The 11,655-nt window shown below is 39.4% G+C and overlaps 1 long non-coding RNA gene across 1 annotated transcript; it reads right to left on the bottom strand.

The window, feature by feature from the left end:
* Positions 1,451 to 11,369, bottom strand: LOC100523787. Its single transcript, XR_002343972.1, has 4 exons — positions 11,220 to 11,369; positions 4,458 to 4,493; positions 2,749 to 2,841; positions 1,451 to 1,660 (listed from the first exon to the last, which is right to left on the bottom strand). It is a non-coding gene; the product is annotated as an uncharacterized LOC100523787 (long non-coding RNA).

The following is an 11,655-nucleotide window of genomic DNA, read 5'->3' as shown; positions in this document are numbered from 1 at the left end:
GAGAAAAGGGAGAATTTTTTGAGAATCATCCAAGTCCATTATAAAATGATATGGAGATATTTTGCAAGAATTACTGGCTGTACTAGGAAAACACTTTCTGAACAACCAGGTATATTCTTACAGATTTGTAAATGAAATTTAAAAAGAAAACAAGCTGCTCAAATTAGAACATACCTAAATCCTCTAAACTTTTCGGTGGTAATGTTTATAACATACTAATGTGCTGCTATGAAATTGTTGGTCTAAAAACATCTAGCTAAAACCTATTAATTTAATTGCCTTTTCTCAATAAATCATTATGAGCAATGGTTCTCATCAGGTGCAGGTTGAAATAAGGAAAAGATTTAGTAAGCATCAAATTCCAACCTCGGTTATTTCCTTAAAAATGGCATTAATGTTTTCCTGGAATGTTGCACTCCTTCATTTACTGCTGGTGAGAGCTTAGGCAATTTTAAAGGTTCCATTTAGCAAGCTTCTCACAACTGGGCAAAAAGGAGCCAAGTAAATGTCCCAAGGAGGAAGAAAAAGGTACCATGCTTTGTTTTTATATGATGTCCATTCCATTAATACATTTGGTGTCAGAGCCCTCCGGCCAAAACCCACCAGGAACACGGCTAAAGTGAAAAAAACAATTGGACTTTCTACTCATTGCACTGGGGAGAACGTAAACCATGGGGAATTGCAGAGAGATGCTGTAGTCCAAAGGTGTTCGAAAGGATTTATTGCAGGATTTAGAGCTGTAGGAGGTAATTCGGGAAATGGTTTAGGAAAGGAGGCTCCTGCTCTGGATTGGTGCCTGTAAGGGAGCTTGAGTAATGCTGTGACTGGATGACTTAACAAACCTTAGCAAGAAGAAGAGATTAGAGTGAGGCTAAAGCTGTAACAGGTAATGAAGCTATAGTCATTAGCTGGCAGTGGGGATCTTTGGTATTTTCTGACTGGTTTTTTGTCTTATTGAAACAAAATTATGGATTGGTCAAAATTATGAAAGTCACTGAGAGCCCTTGAGCGATGTTGGTGTTTGTGAAATTGTGTCCAACAAGAGGGCCCCATTTCCAAACTGAGAGCCCAGGTCAAACCCTAACAATTCTGAAGCCCATGTATGTCAGGCCTGTTCCCAGACCTCAGGCGCTCCCTCCCTCTTTCTTGCCAAGTTGCTGCAGGTAAGAGATAATTATGTCTCGGTTAATAATAGAGTTTGGTAGAGTCAGAGTGAACATTTGCAGCTAGGAAATGTTGATTAGTGCCTTCACATAAGAGAAAACTCTAGTCACTTGTAATATACCTAAGGATTGTGTCTTGTTTGGAAGAAAATTGGATAAACATGTAGGAAGACCATTTATTCAGAGTAACACAAGGAAGAACTAGGTGATTGCAAACGATCTGTCAATTGGAATGATTAAGCTAGTATACAACCACCACCTCAACACTTCAAAGAAATACTCTTTTGGATGTTGCTCACTGATCATTTTTATTTGAAAGCAGGTGAATTGATCCAAAGTAAGAGAGACATGGTAGGGTTGGGTTGGAAAGTAGTTCCATCAAGACAAATCAAGGGACAATTTGGCCCACTCCAATGGGTTAAATGCAGAAGGCCTTGGCTGATTCCTTCACAATGATATCGCCTAGCACACACCTATCTTAATCCACCCAAAGACACCTGAAAAAGAAAAAACACATTATCAGGAGCATTCCAAAAAAGCAGGCAGGATATGATTCATTCCTTCAAATGGTGCTAAGTTCATTGAAGTCAAAAAGAACATGAGATGTGTATCCCTAGAAGATGGTCAACTAATTCCTGTCCAGAAGAAACTGGACATGCAGCCTCGGATGCAAACCTAGGAAGAATGGAAGTTTAGAGAAAATGGAAAGAAGACCAATATGGAGTGGTTTTCCATATACTATGGCACAAAGCAATCCAGATTTCTTCTGATAAGAGAAAAATACTGATATTCTCACCTATAGCTTACCCAGTACAGATTCTTGAGCCAGTGCCAAGCCATGGCCCAAACACTGAAAGAGTATAAAGCAATATTATAAAAGATTCCTCAGGACTTTCATTGTTTATGTACAGATTCATGGCCTTTCTTGGTGCACAATGTTCATGGGAAAGTTTCTATTGCAATTTTTCATTTCATCATCTTTAAAATACTTGTTGCATAGAGTTACTCTGAGATTTAAATTGCACTGTATATGTAAATTTTATACCACTTTGTCATATATTCAGAATTAACCACATTTGTCACTGACTTCACCTGGTTATTGAAAGAGAGGTGATAATGAACCAGGAATAAGAAGACTATACTGTGATACTTAATGGATTTCCAAAGCCCAGAAACATTCTGAGTAACACTCAAAGCTTTCTGCCATGAGGAAGCCTGAATGTAAAGCTATTTCCTATTTTGGGAAAATCCTTAAAAAGGAAACAAACAATTTTCAGGCCACATGGAGCCACGTACTTATGACTCTCCCGTGACATTTCTATGAAGGATAAATTTTGCCTATTAAGTGCCAGTAGTTCAAGAGCCATGCAGGTAGAATTGGTAAACAAGAAGCTGCAAACTTCTGGCTTTCCTGGTGTCTGCCTGTTGACCTGATTTCAAAATCCATAAGGAATTAGAGAATAATTAAAAGAAAAGAGGGCTTTTCTCATGATCTTTCCTGCCCTCAAAATATAGTCTACTGTGAGATAGGAAACAAAGAGAACCCAGGAGACCCATGAAGAAAGTATTTATGGGTTGGCCTTACTGAATATAAACCAACAACCATCAGTAGTCCTGGTGGCAGAGGTCACGGTAGTAGCACTTGTGACAGGATCCTGAGAGATCGAGGTGACAGCATCTGAAATTAAGAGGAAATCTTCCAGTCAAGAAATTTGACTCTTCCTCGGGGAGCAATATTTTTGCAAACCAAGCTTTGACCTGACCTCATTATGAATTCACCTCTGCAAATGTCATCAGTTCTATCACAGCTTGACCCTGGCTACCCACTCCTCTTTTCTTTCTTTTCATAGCCCTGTTCTCAGTGGGGAAGAAAGAATTAGGGTTCCCTGCATAGGTAATGAAACTAATAGAAGAGACAGGCCAATACTTTCTCCAGGGCATGAGCCCATAAGACCAAATCCACTTGTGTCTCTATTCACAGGGACCACTTCTCAGAAGCAACAAGGAAATCCCTTGTAGACTGACATCCTGGTAGCTTCCCATGGAATAACTTAGAACTGCATCATTTCCATTGCAGCATGTGGGGAAGAGAAGGAAGAATAAGATGATGCTTCTCAGATTAGAGCAATAGTATCTCCTTTCTTTAAATGCAGTACAATCTCTTCCCCCAGGTTCTGGCCTGGAAGGGGGTATATTTGTCTCACCTTTTGTGGGACCTTGGACCCCACCTATTGCAGCAGTAATTGTGAGACCCCCTTTAGACATAATGGGAGAAATTGATGTTATTGTAAGAAAAATAAAAATGAACAAAAGCTCCATCATCCCCTGGAACTTGGTTCAAAAGGAAGTTGGTGAGACTTATGAGAATTATCACTCCCTACAGAGATACTAACAAATAGCAAGAGGCAAACTGCACAACAGTGAACTAAAACCACCTCCACAGCTGGGGATCTCCATTTCCACACCCACATGCTAGCCATGCTGCCTCAGGCCTCATTCAGGAGAGAGAATTTTTTTTTATATTGGACTCCATAGGGTACACATGACACAGTATATTTGCCCAGACTAGAGTCAATGCCTTTATGATCAGAGGGCACAAGTCCCCAAGCCAGGGAGGCTGAAAAGAGAGAATGCCTGCATGAGCACAAGACAGAGAGCGTAGAATGGGCAGGACACCACAGGAAGAGTCCAAGAATGACTAGGAACTTTGGTCCACAACCTTGGGTTTCAGGTTAAAGAAGGAAAACATCCTTAACCTGGGAATAAGGCATAGATGCCATTACAAAGAGCAACACTTAGAGCTCTTCTTCTACTTAACCCCAACATTCCACATGCTGTATCCCACACTCCAAAGTGCTTCTGATGCCCTCATTTCTGCATCACTTTCAGGAAGTACATTCTCTTCCTTCATTCTGGGACACAATGGCCTCTCATTTACACATTGGCATATATTCAGCACTTTTATGTAGGATAACCAGAGAGATCTTTCCACACATCTCCCCAAAATTCTTGGGCCACAATCAGGTCTCATTCTCCTGTTCTCTCTGCTGGAAAAAAATAAATGATTGACCCACAGTTTCAATAAACCCACAGCTGAGATTTCATATAATCTAATAACTTATAAAAAATAAGCAGATTTTCCATGTTCATCAAGGATATTTGAATCTGGAGTATGGCTTTCTCAGACTTGTCCTCAGGATTCCTTATAACCTATCTCCAATGAAAGCTTTGACATCAGGCTGGGATGGAAAATGGTCCTTGCAGGAAGGCGATTAAGTGAAAATGCTGACTCACCAGTGGAGGGGTCCAGTGGAGTAGCTGTTATATTCTCTGAAAGAGAAAAGGGAAAAGTAGGATGTGAGTTGAACACCAGTTTGGGGTGTGGTGGGAAGAAGAGTGTGGACAATAATGCAGGCTGCCATAGTTGAATAATTTTAGCCTTTGCTGCATAGGCTGAGGGGGAAAAGATGCACAGATAATATAAATCCCACAGAAACATAGTATGTGTAAATGTGATTTACATTCTTAAACAGATTTTCCTGACTCTAACCATAAAATAGGAATCTAGGGTTGGAACTCAGCAAAGATATGATTAAATTAGGAAAAGCCTGAGGTAGAGTCAAATCTATTGTAAATGGTCAGTGAAAATAATGATGGAAGAGTCATGATGGGATTAAGATGGCAGAATAGAAGGACTGGAGCTCAACTTCTCTCCTAAAAACAACAAAATTTACAACTAAAGACTGAGCAATCTCCACCCAAATGTACCAGAAACCTTCAAAAAGATATCCTACTCCAGAAGAAAAAGAGGCCACATCAAGAGGTAGGAGGGGTGATTTCATGATATAACCAACCCCATACCTCCTGGGTGGGAAGCCCAACAGACTGGAAAGTAACTGGCTCACAGAGACTCACCAGTGAGTCTGAGCCCCACATCAAACTCCCACGTGTGGGGACCTGGCACAGGGAGAAAGAGCCCCTGGAGCATCTGACATTGAAGGCCAGTGGAGCTTGTGAGCAGGAGCTCCATGGGACTGGGGAAAATGGAGACCTCATTTTTAAAAGGTGCACACAGACTTTCAGATGCACTGGGTCCCAGGGCAAAGCAAAGTCTCCATAGGAATCTGGGTCAAACCTGACTGCAATTCTTGGAGGACATCCTGGGAAAACAGGGGTGAATGTGACTTGTTGTGGGGAGGGACACTGGAAGCAAAGCTCTCAGGAATATTCAGCAGCATGCCTTTCTCTGGAGGTGGCCATTTTGGGAAAATCTGGCCCGCCAATCAATGCTGACAAGCCCCAGGGCAAACAACAATCCAGGTGGGATCATAGCCCCACCCATCAGTAAACAGGCTGCCTAAAGACCCCCCAGGCACACAGCCACTTCTAATCCCATCCAAAGACAAAGCCCCACACACCAAGGAGGGATAGGAATAAGCTCCACCTACCAGTGGGCAGGCATCAGTTCCTCCCATCAAGAAGCCTACAGTAAGCTCCCATACCGACTTCAGCCACAAGGGGGCAGACAGCAGAAGTAAGAGAGGCTACAACTCTATTATCTGTAAAAGGTCAACACACCAAAAACCTAAAAAAATGAAAAGACAGAGAACTATAACTCAGATGAGGGAGAAAGGAAAAAAAACATAAAATCAGCTAAGTGATCAGGAGATTCTCAGCCTCCAGGAAAAAGGCTTTAGACTGTTGATGCTGAAGATGACACAAGACATTGGAAATAAACTAGAGGCAAAGATGGATAACTTACAGGAAACACAGAGCAAAGAGATACAAGATATAAAACTTAAACAAGAAGAGATGCAAAATACAACAACTGAAATAAAAAATTCACTAGAAGCAGCTAACAGTAGAATACAGGAGGCAGAAGAATGAATAAGCAAGGTGGAGGACAGATTAGTGGAAATTACGAATGCAGAAGAGAAAAGAGAAAAAAGATTGAAAACAAATGAAGAGAGTCTCAGAGAACTCTGGGACAACATTAAACACACCAACGTCCGTATTATAGGGGTGCCAGAAGGAGAAGAGAGAGAGAGAAGGGGACAGAAAAAATACTCGAAGAGATAATAGCTGAAAACTTTCCTAACATGGGAAAGGAACCACTCACTCAAAGACAGGAAGTGCAACAAGTACCATATAAAATAAACCCAAGGAGGAATACATCAAGACACATATTGATCAAACTGACCAAAATTAAATACAAAGAGAAAATTTGAAAGCAGCTAGGGAAAAGAAACAAATAACATACAAGGGAACCCCAATAAGGTTATGGGCAGATTTTTCAGCAGAAACTCTTCAGGCCAGGAGGGAGTGTCATGATATACTAAACGTGATGGAAGGAAAAAAAACCTCCAACCAAGATTACTTTACCCAGCAAGGCTCTCATTCATATTTGAAGGAGAAATCAAAAGCTTCACAGATAAGCAAAAGCTAAGAGAATTCAGCAACAGCAACACTAAACTAGCTTTAAAACAAATACTAAAGGAACTTCTCTAGGCAGAAAAGAGAAGGCCACAACAGGAAACAAAAATACCACAAATGACAAGGCTCACCAGTAAAGGTATACATACAGTAAAGGTCAGAAATCATCCACACACAATTATGCCAACAAAATCAGAAATCACAAGAAGTGGGTACAAATGCAGGACACTGGAGATGCACTTGCAATTAAGAGACCAACAACTGAAAACAATCTCATATAAGTATAGATTCTTATATCAAAACTTTAGAAAAACTGCAAACCAAAAATCTACAATTGATACACAAACAAATAAGAAAAATCAACTCAAATACAACACTAAAGATAGTCATCAAACCAGAAGAGGAGAGAACAAGAGAAGAAGGGAAGAAAAAAGAGCAACACAAACAAATCCAAAGCAATTAATAAAATGGCAATAAGAACATACATATCAATAATTACCTTAAATGTTAATGGACTAAACACCCCAACCAAAAGACAGAGACTGGCTGAATGGATACAAAAACAAGATCCATATATATGCTGTCTTCAAGAGATCCACTTCACCTCTAGGGACACATACAAATTGAAAGTGACAGGATGGAAGAAAATATTCCATGCAAATGGGAATCAAAAGAAAGCTGGAGTAGCAATACTCATATCAGACAAAATAGACTTTAAAATGAAGAATATTTTAAGGGACAAGGGAGGTCACTATATAATGATCAAATGATCAATCCAAGAAGAAGATATAACAATTTTAAATATCTACACACCCAACATAGGTTCACCACAATATATAAGGCAACTGCTAACAACTTTAAAAGGACAAATAAACAATAACACAAAAATAATGGGGGACTTTTAACACCCCACTTACAGTAATGGACAGATCATCCAGACAGAAAATCAATAAGGAAACACAGGCCCTGAATGAAGCATTAGACCAGATGGACTTCATAGATATTTATAGGACATTACATCCAAAAGCAACAGAATACACATTCTTCTCAAGTGCACATAGAAAATTCTCTAAGATTGATCACATCCTGGGCTACAAATCCAACCTCGGTAACTTTAAGAAAATTGAAATCATATCAAGCATCTTTTCTGACCACAATGCTATACAACTGGAAATCAACAACAAGAAAAAAAACTGCAAAAAACATAAACACGTGGGGACTCATCAACATGCTACTAAACAACCAATGGATCACTGAAGAAATCAAAGAGGAAATTAAACAAATACCTAGCAGCAAATGACAATGACGATATGATACTCCAAAACCCCTGGGATGCAGCAAAAGCTGTTCTAAGAGGAAAGTTGATAGCAATACAAGCCCACCTCAGCAAACAAGAAAAAGCTCAAATAAACAAGCTAATTTTACATCTAAAGCAGCTAGAGAGAGAACAATAGACAATACCTAAAGTTGGTAGAAGGAAAGAAATCATAAAGATTAGAGCAGAAATCAATGAAATAGAAACAAAGAAAACCATAGAAAAGATCACTGAAACAAAAAGCTGGTTCTTTGAAAAGATCAACAAAATTGATAAACCCTTAGACAGACTTACAAGAAAAAAAGAGAGAGGACTCAAATCAATAAAATTAGAAATGAAAAAGGAGAAGTAATAACAGACACCACAGAAATATAAAGGATCATAAGAGACTACTATATGCAACTATACACCAATAAAAGAGAAAACCTAGAAGAAATGGACAAATTCTTAGAAAGGTACAATCTTCCAAGACTAAACCAAGATGAAATAGAAAAGATGAACGGCCCAATCACAAGGACTGAAATTGAAACTGTGATTAAAAAACTTCCAACAAACAAACAAAACTCCAGGACCAGATGGCTTCATGGGCAAATTCTATCAAACATTTAGAGAAGAGCTAATACCTATCCTTATGAAACTATTCCAAAAAATTGCAGAGGAAGGGACACTCCCAAACTCATTCTATGAGGCCACCATCACCCTGATACCAAAACCAGACAAAGATACCACAAAAACAGAAAACTACAGACCAATTTCACTGATGAATGTCGATGCAAAAATTCTCAACAAAATACTAGCAAACTGAATCCAACAATACAGTAAAAGGATTGTACATCGTGATTGAGTGGGATTTATCCCAGGGATGCAAGGGTTCTTCAATATCTGCAAATCAGTCAGTGTGATACACCACATTAACAAACTGAAGAATAAAAACCATATGATCCTCTCAATAGATGCAGAAAAAGCCTTTGACAAAATCCAACACCCATTTCTGATAAAAACCCTTCAGAAAATGGGCATAGAGGGAACCTACCTCAACATAATAAAGGCCATATATAACAAACCCACAGCTAATAACATCATTCTCAATGGTGAAAAGCTGAATGAATTCCCGCTGAGATCAGGAACAAGACAAGGGTGTCCACTCTCGCCACTCTCACCACTACTAGTCAGCATAGTTTTGGAAGTCCTAGCCATAGCAATCAGAGAAGTAAAATAGCTAGAAGGAATCCAAATTGGAAAGGAAGAAGTAAAACTATATCACTATTTGCAGATGACATGATACTATACCTAGAGAATCCTAGAAACTCTACCAAAAAACTGTTAGAGTTCATCAATGAATTTGTCAAAGTCACAGGATACAAAACTAATACACAGAAATCAATGGCATTTCTATAAACTAACAATGAAAGATCAGAAAGAGAAATTAGGGAAGCAATCCCATTTACCATCACATCCAAAGGAATAAAATACCTAGGAGTAAACCTACCTAAAGAGACAAAAGACCTGTACTCTGAAAACTATAAGACACTGATGAAAGAAATCAAAGATGACACAAATAGTAGGAAAGACACACCATGCTCTTGGACTGGAAGAGTCAATATTATCAAAATGACTATACTCCCCAAGGCAATCTACAGATACAATGCAATCCCTAGGACAATACCAAGGACATTTTTCACAGAACTTGAACAAAATATTTTAAAGTTTGTTTGGAAGCATGAAAGTCCCAGAATAGCCAAAGACATCCTGAGAAATAAAAATGGAGCTGGAGGAATCAGGCTCCCTGACTTCAGACTACACTACAAAGCAACATTCATCAAAACTATATGGTATTGGCACAGACACAGAAATATAGATCAGTAGAACAGAATAGAAAGCCCAGAATTAAACCCACGCACCTACAGCCAACTCATCTATGACAAAGGAGGCAAGAATATACAATGGAGAAGATACAGCCTGTTCAATAAGTGGTGCTGGGAAAACTGGACAGCCACATGGAAAAGAATGAAATTAGAACACTCCCTAACACCATACACAAAAATAAACTCCAAATGAATTAAAGACCTAGATATAAGACCAGATACTATAAAAGCCTTAGAGGAAAACATAGGCCAAACACTCTCTGACATAAACAACAGCAACATCTTCTCAGATCCAGCTCTTAGAGTAATGACAGTAAAAAGAAAAGTAATTAAACTTAAAAGTTTCTGCACAGCAAAGGAAACCCTAAACAAAATGAAAAGACAACCCACAGAGTGGGAGAAAATCTTTGCAAATGAATCGACTGACAAGGAATTAATCTTCAAAATTTATAAACACCTTCTGCAGCTCCATACCAAAAAAACAAACAACCCCATCAAAAGATGGGCAGAAGATATAAATAGACAGTTCTCCAAAGACATACAGATGACCCAAAAAAGCACACGAAATGATGTTCAACATCACTCATTATTAGAGAAATGCAAATCAAAACCACTACAAGGTACCACCTTACACCAGCCAGAATGGCCATCATCAAAAAGTCTACAAACAATAAGTGCTAAAGAGGGTGTGGAGAAAAAGGAACCCTATTACACTATTGGTGGGATTGTAAATTGGTGACCCCACTGTAGAAAAAAGTATGGAGATTCCTCAGAAAACTAAGCCTAGAACTACCATTTGATCCAGCAATCCCACTCCTGGGCATCTATCCAGAGAAAACCATGACTCACAAAGACACATGTACTCCAATGTTCATTGCAGCACTATTTGCAATAGCCAAGACATGGAAACAACCTAAATGTCCATCGGCAGAGGAGTGGATCCAAAAGTGGTGGTTCATATACACAATGGAATATTACTCAGCCATTAAAAAGAACGAAATGCTGGCATTTTTAGCAACGTGGGTGGACCTAGAAATTATCATGCTAAGTGAAGTCAGCCATACAATGAGACACCAACATCAAATGCTTTCACTGACATGTGGAATCTGAAAAAAGGACAGACTGAACTTCTTTGCAGAACAGATGCTGACTCACAGACATTGAAAAACTTATGGTCTCCGGAGGAGACAGTTTGGGGGGTGGGGGATGCACTGGGGTTGTGGAATGGAAATCCTATAAAGTTGGATTGTGATGATCATTGTACAACCATAAATGTAATAAATTCATTGAGTAATTTTAAAAAATAGTGATGAAAGAGTGGAGTAGAGTAGAGAACAGAAGGTTCCAGTGTTCTAGGCTCCCCCAAACCCTCCTCTACATAGAGTTTATATCCTGGCATACTGTTCCTCCAAACCTTATTTTCAGGTAAGAATCTTTACTTACGGCCAGAAACCAGGAAGCTGGAAAATCCCACCAGTGTCAGAACCACCAAGAGCTTCATGATGATAAACTGGAAAGCAGGAAACACAGATAGGAAAGCCTCACAGCCCAGAGGAGGGTCAGATTCTGAGTCCAGGTCCACATGCTGACATTATATCAGCAGACAGCACTAACTAGAGGTTGCCAGATCATAATCTGGGTAAGTTGACACCAGAGTGTTGGTACTCAGAGAAACCACTATTGAATCAATACCACAGCCAGAGGCTCTTGGAAAGATCATGATGTCAATCCCTTGATACTAACACAGGGTTTCTTTCAAGAGTTTTGCATATTAAATATTTTTGAGGTATCAACTTCTCCTCCAGGCTTCCCCTGACCTCGTACAGAGAGTGGCACCTGGCACCATGATTAGCAGCCCTTCTGACACGCTGCAGAAGCC

This window comes from Sus scrofa, chromosome 5, assembly GCF_000003025.6.
Source record: "Sus scrofa isolate TJ Tabasco breed Duroc chromosome 5, Sscrofa11.1, whole genome shotgun sequence".
Classification (NCBI taxonomy): Eukaryota; Metazoa; Chordata; class Mammalia; order Artiodactyla; family Suidae; genus Sus; species Sus scrofa.
This window is presented reverse-complemented; position numbering and strand designations above follow the sequence as displayed.